At 47.0% G+C, this 18,093-nt stretch overlaps 1 long non-coding RNA gene across 1 annotated transcript in view; it reads left to right on the forward strand.

The window, feature by feature from the left end:
* The window catches only part of LOC125733994 (uncharacterized), a 32,548-nt gene extending 14,878 nt beyond the window's left edge, over nt 1-17,670 (forward strand). Inside the window, exons 2-4 of the long non-coding RNA XR_007393329.1 lie at nt 14,181-14,303; nt 14,627-14,813; nt 17,576-17,670. This is a non-coding gene — a long non-coding RNA (uncharacterized LOC125733994). The remainder of the gene's footprint in view (nt 1-14,180; nt 14,304-14,626; nt 14,814-17,575) is intronic.
* The last annotated feature ends 423 nt before the right edge of the window (nt 17,671-18,093 follow it).

The raw sequence follows: 18,093 nt of genomic DNA on the forward strand, positions 1-18,093 counted from the left end.
GACAGAATACTCAGCATAACAAGGGGCATGTAACATGCAGGGGCTGCACTGGGGACCAAAAGGACAACAGGAGAAACTAATAAACCAAACCACACAGATGACACAGACCAAACACGACACAGGACTCAGCCAAGGGACAACAGACAAGGGACTGGTGCAGGAGGGTGCCGAGGGTACTGCAAGGCTAGAGTGGGAGGGTGCCAAAGGTACTGCAAGGCTAGAGTGGGAGGGTGCTGAGGGTACTGCAAGGCTAGAGCAGGAGGGTGCAGAGGGCACTGCAAGGCTAGAGCAGGAGGGTGCAGAGGGTACTGCAAGGCTGGTGCAGGAGGGCACCTCAGGTCCATTCCTCCGACACTCAGCAGGAGAGCTGCCTCGGTGGGTAACCTCGGGTAAATGGGAGTCTTCTCCTCCTGGAGATGGAGACTCAGCCAGCCACTCTTCGGGACCCCAACCTACACCACTGATGATGATGAACACACAGCTGAAGAGATGGCAGGAGATTAGGCAGGAGCTGAGGGGGCACCTGAAAGTGAACGGGGCACAGCCAGGGTACCTGAAGGCAAACTGGGTACAACTAGGACCCTTGAAGTCAAGCAGGGTAGAGCTGGGATGCCTGGCAAGACCCCGGGAGTTCTCTGTGGGACAGCATGACTGCTGCGAGACCGGATCCAAGTGATGTGCCCCCTCTTGGGCTGGGAGCTGGGGACTTAGACAGAGTAGCCCTCCCTGGGCTGGGAGCCTTGAGTGAAAGCGGAGTGGTCCTCTCTGTGCTGGGAGCCTGAAGTATGACCTCTGGAGCCATACTGGTTGTACGCTCTGGAGGTGCAGCAGAGACGGGGACATACTATAGAGGCGCAGCAGAGACGGGGACATGCTATAGAGGCTCAGCAGAGATGGGGACATGCTATAGAGGCTCAGCAGAGATGGGGACATGCTACAGAGGCGCAGTAGAGACGAGGACATGTTATAGAGGCTCAACAGAAACTGGGACATGCTATAGAGGTGCCCCAGAGACAGGGACATGCTATAGAGGCTCAGCAGAGATGTGGACATGCTATAGAGGCGCAGCAGAGACGGAGACATGCTATAGAGATGTAACAGAGAGGGGATATGCTATAGAGGCACAGCAAAGACGGGGACATGCTATAGAGGCGCAGCAGAGATGGAGACATGCTATAGAGGCTCAGCAGAGATAGGGACATGCTATAGAGACGTAACAGAGACGGGGACATGCTATAGAGGTGCAGCAGAGACGGGACATGCTATAGAGGCTCAGCAGAGATGTGGACATGCTATAGAGGCGCAGCAGAGACGGAGACATGCTATAGAGATGTAACAGAGAGGGGATATGCTATAGAGGCACAGCAAAGACGGGGACATGCTATAGAGGTGCAGCAGAGATGGGGACATGCTATAGAGATGTAAAAGAGACGGGGACATGTTATAGAGGCTCAACAGAGACGGGGAAATTCTAGAGAGGGGCAGCAGAGATGGGGACATGCTATAGAGGCTTAGAAGAGACAGGGACATGCTATAGAGGCTCAGCAGAGACGGGGACATGCTACAGAGGCGCAGTAGAGACGAGGACATGTTATAGAGGCTCAACAGAGACTGGGACATGCTATAGAGGTGCAGCAGAGACAGGGACATACTATAGAGGCTCAGCAGAGATGTGGACATGCTATAGAGGCGTAACATTGACGGGGACATGCTACAGAGGTGCAGCAGAGACGGGGACATGCTATAGAGACATAGCAGAGATGGGACATGCTATAGAGGTGCAGCAGAGATGGGGACATGCTATAGAGGCTTAGAAGAGACAGGGACATGCTATAGAGGCTCAGCAGAGACGGGGACATGCTACAGAGGCGCAGTAGAGACGAGGACATGTTATAGAGGCTCAACAGAGACTGGGACATGCTATAGAGGTGCAGCAGAGACAGGGACATACTATAGAGGCTCAGCAGAGATGTGGACATGCTATAGAGGCGTAACATTGACGGGGACATGCTACAGAGGTGCAGCAGAGACGGGGACATGCTATAGAGGTGCAGCACAGACACGGACATGCTATAGAGGTGTAACAGAGACGGAGACATGCTATAGAGATGTACCAGAGAGGGGACATGCTATAGAGGCACAGCAAAGACGGGGATATGCTATAGAGGCGCAGCAGAGATGGGGACATACTATAGAGGCTCAGCAGAGATGGGGACATGCTATAGAGGCGTAACAGAAACGGGGACATGCTAAAGAGGTGTAACAGAGACGGGGACATGCTATAGAGGTGTAACAGAGACGGGGACATGCTATAGAGGCGCAGCAGAGATGGGGACATACTATAGAGGCACAGCAAAGACGGGGACATGCTATAGAGGTGTAACAGAGATGGGGACATGCTATAGAGGCGCAGCAGAGATGGGGACATACTATAGAGGCACAGCAAAGACGGGGACATGCTATAGAGGTGTAACAGAGACGGGGACATGCTATAGAGGCGCAGCAGAGATGGGGACATACTATAGAGGCACAGCAAAGACGGGGACATGCTATAGAGGTGTAACAGAGACGGGGACATGCTATAGAGGCGCAGCAGAGATGGGGACATACTATAGAGGCACAGCAAAGACGGGGACATGCTATAGAGGTATAACAGAGACGGGGACATACTATAGAGGCACAGCAAAGACGGGGACATGCTATAGAGATGTAACAGAGATGGGGACATGCTATTGAGGTGTAACAGAGACGGGGACATGCTATAGAGATGTAACAGAGACGGGGACATGCTATAGAGGCGCAGCAGAGATGGGGACATACTATAGAGGCACAGCAAAGACGGGGACATGCTATAGAGATGTAACAGAGATGGGGACATGCTATAGAGGCGTAACAGAAACGGGGACGGGGACATGCTATAGAGATGTAACAGAGACGGGGACATGCTATAGAGGCGCAGCAGAGATGGGGACATGCTATAGAGGCGTAACAGAGACGGGGACATACTATAGAGGCACAGCAAAGACGGGGACAAGCTATAGAGATGTAGCAGCGATGGGGACATGCTATAGAGGCGCAACAGAGACGGGGACATGCTATAGAGGCGCAGCAGAGAGGGAGACATGCTATAGAGATGTAACAGAGACAGGGACATGCTATCGAGGCGCAGCAGAGATGGGGACATGCTATAGAGGCGCAGCAGAGACGGGGACATGCTAAAGAGACACAACAGAGATCAGGATGGGCGTTGAAGGCACAATAGAGATGGGCATGGGCTCTGGAGGCACACATGGGGATGGAAGGAGCAGTCTTCTGTGTGTGGGATTCAATAGCCCCTTCCAGTGCAAATTCTAGAGGTTCGGAGGCGATTTCCCCTGGTCAGGTGTTTGGCAGAGTAGATTCATGCTGCAGAGAGAGGGTGGACTGGTCGGCTTCAAGCTGCTGTTAGAGGGTGGACTGGTCGGCTTCATGCTGCAGAGAGAGGGTGGACTGGTCGGCTTCATGCTGCTGTTAGAGGGTGGACTGGTTGGCTTCATGCTGCAGAGAGAGGGTGGACTGGTCGGCTTCATGCTGCAGAGAGAGGGTGGACTGGTCGGCTTCATGCTGCGGAGAGAGGGTGGACTGGTCGGCTTCATGCTGCTGTTAGAGGGTGGACTGGTCGGCTTCATGCTGCTGTTAGAGGGTGGACTGGTCGGCTTCATGCTGCAGAGAGAGGGTGGACTGGTCGGCTTCATGCTGCTGTTAGAGGGTGGACTGGTCGGCTTCACGCTGCTGTTAGAGGGTGGACTGGTCGGCTTCATGCTGCTGTTAGAGGGTGGACTGGTTGGCTTCATGCTGCAGAGAGAGGGTGGACTGGTCGGCTTCATGCTGCAGAGAGAGGGTGGACTGGTCGGCTTCATGCTGCGGAGAGAGGGTGGACTGGTCGGCTTCATGCTGCTGTTAGAGGGTGGACTGGTCGGCTTCATGCTGCTGTTAGAGGGTGGACTGGTCGGCTTCATGCTGCAGAGAGAGGGTGGACTGGTCGGCTTCATGCTGCTGTTAGAGGGTGGACTGGTCGGCTTCATGCTGCGGAGAGAGGGTGGACTGGTCGGCTTCATGCTGCGGAGAGAGGGTGGACTAGGCGGCTTCACGCTGCTGTTAGAGGGTGGACTGGGCGGCTTCATGCTGCTGTTAGAGGGTGGACTGGTCGGCTTCACGCTGCTGTTAGAGGGTGGACTGGTCGGCTTCATGCTGCGGAGAGAGGGTGGACTGGACGGCTTCACGCTGCTGAGAGAGGGTGGACTAGGCGGCTTCACGCTGCTGTTAGAGGGTGGACTGGTCGGCTTCATGCTGCAGAGAGAAGGTGGACTGGTCGGCTTCACACTGCTGAGAGAAGGTGGACTGGTCGGCTTCACACTGCTGAGAGAGGGTGGACTGGGCGGCTTCATTCTGCTGATAGATGTCAGACAGGGCGGCTTCACACTGCTGTTAGAGGGTGGACTGGTCGGCTTCATGCTGCGGAGAGAGGGTGGACTGGTCGGCTTCATGCTGCGGAGAGAGGGTGGACTGGTCGGCTTCATGCTGCGGAGAGAGGGTGGACTGGTCGGCTTCATGCTGCGGAGAGTGGGTGGACTGGTCGGCTTCATGCTGCGGAGAGAGGGTGGACTGGTCGGCTTCATGCTGCGGAGAGTGGGTGGACTGGTCGGCTTCATGCTGCGGAGAGTGGGTGGACTGGTCGGCTTCATGCTGCGGAGAGAGGGTGGACTGGTCGGCTTCATGCTGCGGAGAGTGGGTGGACTAGGCGGCTTCATGCTGCTGTTAGAGGGTGGACTGGGCGGCTTCATGCTGCAGAGAGAAGGTGGACTGGTCGGCTTCATGCTGCGGAGAGAGGGTGGACTGGTCGGCTTCATGCTGCGGAGAGAGGGTGGACTGGTCGGCTTCATGCTGCGGAGAGTGGGTGGACTGGTCGGCTTCATGCTGCGGAGAGAGGGTGGACTGGTCGGCTTCATGCTGCGGAGAGTGGGTGGACTGGTCGGCTTCATGCTGCGGAGAGAGGGTGGACTGGTCGGCTTCATGCTGCGGAGAGTGGGTGGACTGGTCGGCTTCATGCTGCGGAGAGAGGGTGGACTGGTCGGCTTCATGCTGCGGAGAGAGGGTGGACTGGTCGGCTTCACGCTGCAGAGAGAGGGTGGACTAGGCGGCTTCATGCTGCTGTTAGAGGGTGGACTGGGCGGCTTCATGCTGCAGAGAGAAGGTGGACTGGTCGGCTTCACACTGCTGAGAGAAGGTGGACTGGTCGGCTTCACACTGCTGAGAGAGGGTGGACTGGGCGGCTTCATTCTGCTGATAGATGTCAGACAGGGCGGCTTCACACTGCTGTTAGAGGGTGGACTGGGCGGCTTCATGCTGCAGAGAGAGGGCAGGCAGAGGCATTTCACAATGTGGAGAGGAGGTGGGCAGAGGGGCTTCACATTGCAGGGTAGGGTCGAACCAGGCACCTTGGAGATGGAGGGCTCCGGAGGGATTAACAATCATCATCAATGTCAGAGAGGCTCAGGCACAGGGAGAAGGTCAGGTGCAGGGGAAAGTGTGAAGGCTGAGATGTGGAGATACTCACTAGGTGATCAGTTGATTCCGGTCGTTCTGTCACGAAGTGTGAGACTAAGTATTTGAAGGCAAATGTTTGATAAAAGAAAAATGGGTTTTATTGAACTTAATAAACAGGGACTGGAAACTAACAGGGCCGCAAAGGGATCAATAATGGTTGGGTTGGACTGTAGCAAGGAAGGGCTCAAGCAGTAGGAAGGTTTGACGTCAATGGCTCTGCTGGGGATGACAACACAAACAGGTACTTAAATACGGAGACTAGCATGGGGCAACAAGCAACAGGTGTGGCTCCTCTGGGCCACGTCTTAGAGGAGAGTCGGGGATTAGGTGGACATGATGGGCAAGAGAAAAACTTAGCTCTGTGTGTTTGTGTGTGTGTGTGTTACAATGTCTACAAAGTATATTGGTGAAATGGGTGTGGAGCATTTTGAAGATAATGGCTAGTGGTCTGGTTGGGTCTTGAGCAGTGCCACCACTCACTACACTAAACATTAAATAAAGGAAATGCTGAAACAACATGTACTGGTAACCAGCCAACATGCTATTTATTTAGCTTATTATTATTTTTTAAATGTACTTGCTAGCTATATATTTAGTTTTTGAAATATCTGGGGGGGAGGGGGGTGTCAGAGTCCTATTTTGGGTGGGGTTCTTGAAACAATAAACCAACCTCTGGGTCTGCCCTTACCGTATTTTTATTGTGTGATTTTGCATAACGTGAGATATTTTGGGAGTACATCTGCCGCATTGTAGCCTGAAATGTCCATAAATCCTGTCCATCATTAAAATTGTACCATTGCCTCAGAAGGTAAGAGACTGGTTCCCCATGTAAGTTTGTATTAATTTTTAACAATACTGATTTGAATTTTACTATTTTAGAAATATAAATATTTCTAAAAATCGCCATCCACAATCAAAATAATTATGCAGAAATGCCATACAGCTGCTTTTATGTACTACAATTAAGACAAAAATGAGTGTCTTGCTCCTGCTCTTTGTATTTGAAGACCTGTCAAGTTCACAGCATTATTTTCATTGCTATGTCTTCTTTAAATCCGTGTTTCTTTCATTGGACGCCAGCGCTGAACAGTTGCCATCTGGAAGCAATTGTGTCCTTCGTCACTGTCTGCTCATTTGAATAAAACTGTAAAAGAAGATATTTTGGCCTTTGGAGGAAACAATTGCCTGTCTTACAATTCACCCGCACACCTTATTCCTCCCTGCTGAGGACTGTAAACAAGGAAAATTTCTTGCAGAAAGGAGTCACAGTTTACAGCTTGGGGAAACAATTCATTTTCATCTAAACTGCAGTTTAAATGTTTACAGGAATCCAGGCTTTTCTGTTTTGTTCTATAAGATAAATGGGTGACCAGGTTACATATTGGATTAATTCACCTGTTTCTTGTTTTGTTACTACATGCAAAAGCCTTGTTTTTGTCTCTCATGCCAGATAAATTGACTGATACCAGCATCCTCCTTGCAAAGCTCTATGAGTCTAAGGATACACTCATACCAGGCTATCCGTACCATGCCTGAGCATATTTCACCCCCAAAGTCCAGTTTATTTGACTCATGTGATCTCTCAGTGCTGTACTGTCACTTTTGTCTACGGCAGAGATGTAGTGGAAATTTAGCCTGACGAGAGTATCCAGGAACAACTGGATGCAAGACAGAAAAACACTGCGATTTCTGGTAAAATACGGTATTGTCCTCTTACATGTGCAGCATGATTAAATTAAAGTCACTGTCTTGCATACTTGATAAATCTATAAGAGGATTGTATGTCATCGCGCCCAAGACGACTCCAAATAGGCCGCAAAATAAGGATATTAATCATGAACTCCATTGTACTGTGTGGTAGCGCTTTTCTTCCTAGGTTTTCTTCAACACAAAAAGTCACACGATGATGATGGAAGTGTGCTTGTGTGCGCAGTCCATTGGCGGAACGAGGGGGGGGGGGGGGGGGGTGACAATCATGCTCAGGTACAGTACAAGGGATCCAGGCAAAGTGTGAGTATGCCCTAACATCCCTTTCTGGAGAGATAAGATATCTTTCTATGAGTAACTCCCTTTGTGTCTGTGAGCTTTTACATTGTACATGTGAGGCAAGTAGACCCTGCACACATACATGCTCCAAAGGGTAGTGAGTGGCTCAGTGGGTTCAGTCTCTACGCCTGTGATCAGAAGATTGCTGGTTTAAGCCCTGGTCTTGGGCCCCAAAGCATGGCCCTTAACCCCTTCCAGGGGTGCTGCACGTTGGCTGATCCTGCACTGTGACCCCACCCAAGCTATGGGGAGCAGCATGGGGGCATCTTCCAAACAAAACTAGAATCTAATAAGACTTATATTCATCGATCAGAAAATGCAACATTAGGAACTGCCAATGAGTGGCACCAGGGTAGTAGAGGTGGTCCAGGAACAGATGGGGCTCTGCCTTCCTGTAGCCTCATATTATGGATTTAAAACCAGTTACCATGGTGATTCTTATGTCACATGGACCCCATCTGTGGAACACCGCCAGTATGGAAGGTGTAACTTCTGACTTTGCATTGAGAGGTCCATAAAGAAATCCTCTTCAATTAATTAGACCAGTACTTTAAAATGCATACAGGCAAGCTAAAATCAGTAATCAGCTGATCCATCTTCTACGGTGAAATGTCAAAAGTTAATTCATACTCTTTGGTTAAATTACTTTTTCCACGTTAAAAATGAATGAAACTGCTGACTCTTCTCGGCCGAGTTTGAACTTAAGGTGTTAGCAATGGTCGCTACTTGAGCGCTTAATTAAAATGTATGATTCCCAGATATAATAATTAAAATCGGCCTTTTCACTATGACCTGTTTGATATTTCAGCAAATAGTGGCTCAGCTAAATGTGGTAGATTTACCCTAGAGGCCAAGAGTTGTTGGTCCTATTAATGGACATGCTACCCGGCTGCGCAGGCACTTTTGGATGTCTTGAGTGAGCCAAAATCACAAGAAAGGAATTCTGGAATCTCAGGCCTCATATAATAGCCGCTCCCAGTGTTGAGAATCCGGCTGGTCTGGATCCATCAGGCACTAGCCGTCAAAACCACTCAAGTGGTGAATTCAGCTACTAATCGTACCCAGTGCCTCTCTCAACTTGTCTCGTCTCTTGTATTCTTCTGACAGAGGAACGAGCCTGAAATGATTTCAGGTGTTTGGCCCATTTCTCCTTCAGCAGCTGTGGATGTTTGAGTGCCTGGCACTGATTGGAGTGCCCTTCGTGGTACCGGCAGTGACTGTCTGCTCTCGATGCCGGAGGAGTCTCCGGCTGGCGGAGGATGAGTGGATGTCTAAGTGAAAAGCTATCCAACACCTCAGAAGAATGACCTAACCGAGGGTTTCATTAGAGGACCACTAGACCACTCCAAGTATTTGCTCATCTCCGCCTTTTCGTGAGGTTAATGTAGGGGGTGGGAAGCATGTGGCCCTTCGGAAGTTGTCTCTTTCCCCCCACATATTACGGGGTGGGCTCACTAGGTTAGGACTCAGTGCCTGTAGTCAGAAAGTCACCAGTTTAAATCTCAGAGCTTGCAGATTGATTCTGACCCTGAGCACGACCCTTGACCCCCCAGTTGCTCCAGAGACACCAGCTGACCCTGTGCTGTGATCGCCAAGCTTGCTCTCACCTTTATATGTGTCAGACAAAGACCAAGATAGATAAGTGAAAAATGGAGACAAATATAGTATCACTATATAGGTTGTGGCATGGACATACAAAACGGACATCTGAGTTCAAGCCATTCTTCAGCTTTCTCTGGAACTCTAACCCTCACTTGGTCCAGACAGGGTCATTCAGGGAGATTTTGTTATACCTATCTGTGATTTTTCTTTTCCAAGTTATAAATCCAATTCTAGCACTATTACAATCATACTCAGACACAGTACAAGGCAGCCAGGCTAAGTGTGAGTATGCCCTTTAATGGACATATTTAATGCAAAGAATTTGTAGACTGTCTTAGCGAGAGTGTGATGCTTTCAAGGAAGAGTGTTAAAATGACACCTCTTCTATGTAATAGGATCTCACCTTTTGTATCTCTAGGAAGCTAAGCTCTTTAGCAAGGTGAATGAAAGTCATCATTGAACGAATTAAATGCACATCACAAGTGTGCCGCGTGCTAAACGAAAACAGGCTTGTAAAAAATGTCATAACAATAAAGGTGAGTAGCTCAATAATAATTATCCTGATTGGAAATATAAGTCCCTAAATAAGAACACCTGGCTATCGAATGTCTACCCAGAGGCAATTTTGTGGATCGGATTCAATTTCCAGTTGAAGTTAATGCAACCTGAACTCTTTAATAAACAGGATGTGTATGCATACAGGTGCCCTTGTAGATGGCAAAATGTAATTAATGTTATTTGGTATGTTTATTCTGTCAGGCACCCTTATATTTAATGTTGTTAATGCCCTTGTGCATTTTTTGGCATTTGATGATGATTTTAAACATGGTGGTTGGGCATGTTCCTCCGGGTACTTCGGTTTCCCCCAACAGTCCAAAGACATGCTGAGGCTAATTGGACTTGCTAAATTGCCCATAGGTGTGCATGTGAGAGTGAATGGTGTGTGAGTGTGCCCTGCGATGGGCTGGCCCCCCATCCTGGGTTGTTCCCTGCCTCGTGCCCATTGCTTCTGGGATAGGCTCTGGACCCAGGAGGATAAGCGGTTTGGAAAATGGATGGATGGATGGTTGGGCATGTGGTGATACTGTATAGTGATTTTTCTCTTGTGACAGTGGCAGTTGTTATGTCAAGCGCTGCGATTCCTAACCCCATAATATATATATATATATATATATATATATATATATATATATATTTTTTTTTTTTTTTTTTTTTAAATCAACCAGCTGCTTAGTTTTAAACCAAGATGTATGCACTGGTCAAATTAGGCACTGAATCCCCAAGACCTGGCAAGGAAAGGGCGACCTTTTATCAGCGAACTAATCTGCTTCACTGCGCTTTAGTGCTATGAAAGGTCAGCGCGAGTGATTTATGGCTGCACTTCGAACTCATCTACTGTTTGAATATAGATACAGCTGGAAATGCGATTAGTTGTCGTTACGCATGTTAAAGACCTTGACGCTTTTGGTGCATGTAAGCCGTCATGCAACGGACTGGATGACATGCGACACGCCCAACAAGACGATCAGAAGACGTCGTTCAGCATTCTGCTCTTTGCCCCACCTGCCACAGATCATTCCGGCAACTTGCCGGGGGCGAGATGGCGCCCTCTGCATTTTAATGGATTGTATCACTTCTAACCTTCCCGCCTCTCATAATGCCTTCCGAGATATTGAACAGCCAGCGGAGGAACGGAAGATTCACCCAGGAGGTTTTCGAATCATTTAGTCTACAGCGTTAATCATTTACTTTAAATCAGGCAAATATTCGTGGCCAAATTCACAAAGCGATAACACCAGTACAACATTGCAAACTGCTTATTTTTCTGAGAAATGAAAGATCAATGTACATTTATGGATAAAAGTATTGTTTTGCTGTTTTATTGAGTCATCAAAGCCACATGGTCTCTGCTTCTGTTGCGTTTGCTTTGTGAATATTAGGCATTTTTTCCTTTTTATTCTAGGACTGCTTTGTGTGGCTATTGAAAGTCAATGTTTTCTGCTTGAAATTCCAAAAATAGTGCAGTAAAAATTGTGCATTTCTAACTCGGTTAGACTCTATCAGTTACTCTTGAAAAATTGCATCTCGATCTCTGACGCATTTCTCCGTTGCACCTTTTTGAATTTCTGTGAAAAGGCTTCATGTTTTTTTTGAGTTTTGCATTTAGTTCTAATTCTTTCCCTGGTGTGTGGTTTGAGTTTGTGCTTAGTTTGCTGACGGTAAGTGTGGTGATACTGCACTGGGAAAACATAGGTTTTAGTTAGTGAAGGGGCAGATTTTTCTATACCTTGAATCCATTATGGTAAACGTGGGACAGTAGGTCACTTTCTAGTTGTAGTCATAAGCATGGGACCAATCAGAGAACAAATTCCTCCTAACCAGGACCAGCAGTAAGTGGCCTTGTGGATATCAGCAGGTACTCTGGCAGACTGGATTTATTAGGCAAAATTCAAGCAGCTTTATTCCCTAATTTGTAATACAACTGCTCCAACCTGACATGCTCTTCCTCTTGTTAATTATTTCCTCAGCTTATATCTTAATCCCCCACTGTGCACTGCACAGCATTACAATTGCCCTGATTGTTGGAAAAGCTGTGGACATGGAGAGCGATAGCTGGAGTTTGAAAAAAAAATCCTTTTTTCCAATTATAAGAAAAACATTTTCCTGGCTGACGAAGATGGTCCTGTGCAGATGGACGGCGGAGATGAGTGGCAAGGGTTCAAGGAACTCTTTGCAACTGGCAATTACCCTAGTCTGGGCAAGCAGGGAGAAACAATCAAAAGATTAAGCAAATTCTTCAAAGACACGTAACTACAGTACAGGCAGAGGACATCTCACAGAAGCAACATTTTTTGCTGTACTATTTTTATGAGTCCCTTGTTTGTATTATTAATCTGTGAAATTTTCAGGGCAGATACAACTAATTCCATCAATGACTATGAAATATAACTGATGTATTAGTGTTAAAAGATGATATTCTTATTTTCTGATGACTGATTTTTAACATGAAAGAATTACCCCACAGTGCATTTTAGGATGTGTCAGCTAGCTTTAAAATGTTCAGTTTCATTTTAATTTAATTTCTTTGACTTTCGTGTGGATTATGAGGCGTGTGTACTGAGCTGATGAATTGTTTGTAGAATAAATGTAACTAAAAACATCTGGAAGATGAGAAGCTGCCCTTCAGGATTATAATTAAAATCCTTTATTTATTCTTATCACTTGGGGATAATGCCAATCAGTTAAATGCCATATATTTATATGTTTTCAATCCTGCCCTTGCGCCCCCCCCCCCTCCTCCCTCCACCCCAACCTCCTATCCCTCCAATGACAACTTTTCTTATAGCTGAAATTTTAATTAGAGATGACTGAGCTGTCAATATAATTCTGTCCACAATTGAACCTCTCCTAATGTTTCTGAATTATTTCTGAACATATTGTGTGTGTGTGTGTGTGTGTGTGTGTGTGTGTGTCTGTGTTTCTACTGATAAAAGGCTTAACGCAGCTGCTTGTGATGCATAAGAGGACATCAGGAACTGGTTACATGCTTTGTCATTCGTGCAATGGCAAATTTATCAGGCTGTGACATCTGTAACCTGGTAAGAATCGGTAAATATCTCCCTCACTGAAGTCATGGTAGCAGCCATTTATTTCCATCCAATCAAAAGACTTTAAATACAACAGGCCAGAGAATCAATAAAAGATGCTTCATTAAAGTGTATATCTTTAGACCTGCATTTTTTTACCATTAGCAAGAATCAGAAAAAATATTCTAAAAGGACCAGAAAAATAAAGTCATACAGTGTACTTTGGAGGTTTTCCTATAATATCCACAGGGCATAAAACGTGATCCACAGCCATGTCCAGAAATGTCTGTCCAGATCTGGTCATTCTACTACAAAAATACTGATATTTAAAGCTTCAGAGTAAAACCTATGAAAGACAGCAATTAGGGTTATGCCAAGCCTCAAAGAAATCACAATCGCGGAGTCAAGCGGCAAATCCTCTTGTGTAAGTGAAAGATGGTGGAAGTAGAGACCTGATTGAAGTGTTCCTTGATTTTCCTTTTTAAAAATTTTAAGCATAACTTTCTCTACCCATTTAAGTCCTGCAATCTGTCACCTGTCCACAGTACTGTATGCAGGGACGGATTATGGGTTGTGTGGGCCCCTGGGCAAAACATTCGCGAGGGATCCCCCCCCCCCCCACCACCATCAGCACCACCACCACAACCACCACAATTCAAGGGCCCTTTGGCAGCCAAACGCCCTCCCTATAGGGTCAGGGGCCCTTGTAGGCAGAGGATCAAAGAATGTAGGCCCTCTAAAACAGACAAACGAAAATACATTGTTGATAAGCGTTGCAAATTGTTTTGGGCTAGGGGCCCCACGGGCCCCCTGCACCCCACGGGCCCCCTGCACCCCAAGGGCCCCTGGGCAGCGGCCCCGCTGGCCCGGTCCGTAATCCGTCCCTGACTGTATGTATTAAACTCCCAATCTAAAGAGATTCTGTAGAGTTACAAATACGTCGATTTGCAAGTGATTATCTTGGGATCAACTAGAATACAGCTTAAGATGGTTTTGGTTTAGGTTACAGGTAATCCAGAAAATTGTTTCACTACATGGTCTGCGCGCATTGTTAGACTTTTTTAATATTCCAGGGAGTAAGACTATCAAATTGAGAGCTGATGATCTACTTAGAACAAAACAAAGTAAAATCCAGACAGGGTAAAGCTATAAATTACCCTTAAAGCTTAAAAAGGCGAACACCTCTTTTGTGGGTAATTTAAGCAAACGTTACAAAATCCCTATTATCTGTCATTTCCACACATTGCGATGAGGTTCTTCCCATTCCTAACATGAGTGGTTGGAAGATGGACAGATGGATGAAGACGTGGTTCGGACCAGCATCTATCTGATTTTCTACTTTTTTTTTTTGTATGGCAGAAATTCCAAGGCAGCCTCTTAAAGAAAATGTGTGACTCAAGAAATGATGAGAGATTTGAGACATATAGAGGAGCGAGGAGAGGTGCCACATGCATGGCTGGCCAGGAAAGAGAAGAAGCTCAGGTGAGAAACTGCAGACAGTGGAGAACCCCAAGGTAGGGTAGGGGGGCTGGAATCAGCCTGGCATTGGGGGGGGGGGGGGTAATGGACCCAGAGGGGGAGGTAGGAGGGGGCATCTGGTTGAAGCAGTTTTGTCTATAGAATTATGCGAGGGATATGCAAGATCGAGTTGTATGAAAGAGAGTTAGAAAGAGAAAGAGAGAGAGAGAGAGAGAGAGAGAGAGGGAGGAGAAATGTGAAAAGAAGGCGGCGAGGGGGGGGGGGCTGTGTGGGCAGACTCATTGTGAGACAGCGGGCCGGGATAAGTGGGGAATCATTCCCGTCAGCCAATAGGTTTAAAGAGAGCAGCAGATGTCATTAGGCGGGGGAGCACCACCTCCTCGAGCCGGAGCATCCCACTCCGTGAAAAGAGAGCAAAGAGCGGTGCTCCAGCACACGGCTGCAGCCTCCGGTACCGGTCCCTCCGTCCCCCTCATCACCGCAGCAGGAGCAACGGCAACAGCAGCAGTGCAGGTGAGTCCCTCACCACTGCGACTCTATCAGGGTCTGCAGATAGGAGATGGATCTTCTTCTGCTTTTATTGCCTTTTATTTCTTTGCTGTGCTTGACAGACAGCAAGAGTGTGGGTGGGGTGTGAATGGTGGGGGGGGGGCGAGTCGGCAGGGTGTGGGAGAGACCTGAAGTTTCAGGCAACCCGAACTCGCCGGGCGCCCACGCACCGCGGGGATAGCTGCTGTCGCGTGAGGGCTCTGTGCCGGAGGAAACTGGGAGCTGGGATTGCTGGAAGTTCAGGGGTCCAGCGCTGTGGGATGGGAAGGTGGCCGGTACACCTGTAAAGTCCAGTTATAGGGTCTGCTGCTTTTGAATTGTAGGCGTGAAGTCGATTTATCTGAGGGAATTCACTTCTCAGGACCTGTCTCATATACATTCCTGTGCATGTTTCTGTCTTAGAGTACACAGATGAGTATTAGTCTGCATTTTGAAGACAGGAGTACACAAATGAGTATTTAATCTCTATTTTAAAGCCAGGAGTACACAGATGAGTATTTAGTATTTTTTATGAAACCAGGAGTACACAGATGTATTTTATCTGTATTATGAAACCCGGAGCACAAATATGAGTATTTAGTCTCTATTATGAAGCCAGGAGTACACTAATGAGTATTTTTTTCTGTACTAGCAAGACTGGCATCTAGATTGCAATGTAACATTTTTGCCAAAAGTGTAAATTCGGGTTTCTGCTGTACATGGAGTGATTTTCCGGCCAAAACTTTAGTCAGCATTGCAGGTCTGTCAACTGGGCATCTCGTCACATGCCAAGCTGCAAGGCTCCTTTGCTCTACTGCTATGGTGGGAGGAATGATCAAGTTATCACCCAGTTTGACTCCATCGTACTTGACAATAAAGTACATAAGAACTAGCAGAATGGGAACCTCTCTGTATACATGTGTTGTTAACCCTCGGTCGGCTGTCATTGAGAACAAATGAAGTAAAAGCCAAATAGTGATGTCAAATTGTAAATGCTGAGTATGATATTTGGTCCCAAGAATTGTGGTGTATATCTCAAATATTAGCATTCCCTAAGTATTTGTAGAATACTTCATCTGCCTCCTGTTTGTAGCTGAACTGGGCATCCGCACCTGGTCTTCTCTTGGTATTCTCTGTTCTGGGGTAAGAGAACACACAGTAAAAGTGTGTCACAAGTAACATTTTTGTTCCTGAAGACTGCAACCTATTGAAAACCTTTTGGTGTTTGCTTATTGATGCTGGTTCATTGATCTTTTTATTTTTATCTCCCCACAAGCTTGTCTTTTTTTTTTCCCTTTGGGAATCCACTCGTAAGACAAACCCCCAGGTCAAATGCAGTATGGTGAAAAGTTTATGCCAGAGAGAGGAGCTGTTCTGTTTTCTAATGCTCTAGTTTTTGCTGTATATTGTGCCTGTTTCCGGCCTTATGAAACAGGTAATACAGATGGATGAATCATCAAGGCCACCAAGTATCAGTGAAGTATAACTAGAGAACAATGTAGCTTATTTGACATATTTTTAATATATCATATGCTGTTTATGAGTTGAGTCAAAGACAAGTAAAGGATCAGTATTGTCATCTTCAACTACATGATGCATGGGTCATACACATATGAAATTTCAATCTCGTCGGTAATAAACAATACAGTAATAAACAGAATAGAAATGTAAGGTAAACGTAACCGCTTATCCTACTGGGTCGCGGGGGGTCCTAGGTTCCGAGCCTATCCCGGAAGCAATGAGCACGAGGCAGGGAACAACCCAGGATGGGGGGGCCAGCCCATCGCAGGGCACATTCACACACCATTCACTCACACATGCACTCCTATGGGCAATTTAGCAAGTCCAATTAACCTCAGCATGTTTTTGGACTGTGGGGGAAAACCGGAGTACCCGGAGGAAACCCCACGACGACATGGGGAGAACATGCAAACTCCACACACATGTGACCCAGGCGAAGACTCTAACCATGTTGCGTTCATATCATGTAAAACTGCGTGTGATGTCTGAAATGTTGCAGACCAGAAAGAGGAGAGGGGAACATATGGTGTTCAGTCTTTGAATTGATTTCCACCAAGGCGCTCATGTACTGGGAAAACATACAGTGAGCCTGCGAGAGCCAACAGATGTGGCCTTTATGAGATTAATTCTTTTATTTATACAAGCCAGGTTGTCAGGATAGAGAAGAGCTTTGGAATACAGATGGTTTCAGATCAGTGCTACTCCTACCTGGATCTATGTCGATCACTTAGAAGACAGAAGCCCTTCGGACTCTCAATCACACAGTAACGGCAATCCATGCGCTCACAGCGAACGGCAACAGCGAAAATGGAATACGTTGTGCTTCATAACTTATGCAGCAATGTGCTTATGTTTTATTGATGTCGATATTATTAGGCCTTATTGCAGCTGAAATGTAATGGAAAGAGATGTTCCATGAAGAAAGGAAATGTTTTCACAAGCTTCTTATTGTTTTATTTTTTATTTTTTTGTCAGTCCAAAGGGCAGTACTGCCTGAAAGTGAAACGAAGCATTAGATCTTTGAAGGAAATAACAAAAACTAAAATATATGTAATGTTTTTATGTCATTTTACTTACCTACACCCCAATCACCGACGTGACTGACGTGGAAGGTGTTCAGACTTCTGAAGTCCGCTCGTGTATGAGTATATAACAGACGGCTCTCCACGAGCTTGGATTATCATCGCCCTTCTTTTTGCGTTCTTTCTCTCTTCCTCTTGCCATAGTGCAGGTAATTGTCATACGAGTTCCCGGCCGCTGCGAGGGAGGCGGAATTTCATTACCTGCCGGGCACCGTGAGGCCCAGCCCTGGAGATGGCAGGCAAGTAAATACTCTCCCTGGAGAACGCAGGCCCCCTAAGCCACGTCTTCTGTATGGGTAGAGCAGGTCTTTTCCAATTTGCTCATCGAACAGCTTACCGGAGCTCGTTGAAAGTATTGGGCGTTCTTTGTAGCTCAAGAGGTGTTCCTCACAGAATGTGCCGGAAAACATTTTTCTCCATTTCTGTGACAGGTCTGATATGAATCGCCTGTCACAGCTGGGCTGGATAATTAGACATTTCTCCTCATGGATGTGTCTGTGAAATAGTTGTCTGTGATTTGGCCCTTGCCAGGCGGTCCTGTACATCATGTCATTTTTGGCTGTTCCCTGGTGAATTCCTGTCCCTCATGTGGACCATAATATGAGCGTCCATTTCAGTCATGAGCCCACAGGAATCCATACCTAGGTACTTCTTGTTATCGA

This window comes from Brienomyrus brachyistius, chromosome 1 (genome assembly GCF_023856365.1).
Source record: "Brienomyrus brachyistius isolate T26 chromosome 1, BBRACH_0.4, whole genome shotgun sequence".
NCBI lineage: Eukaryota > Metazoa > Chordata > Actinopteri > Osteoglossiformes > Mormyridae > Brienomyrus > Brienomyrus brachyistius.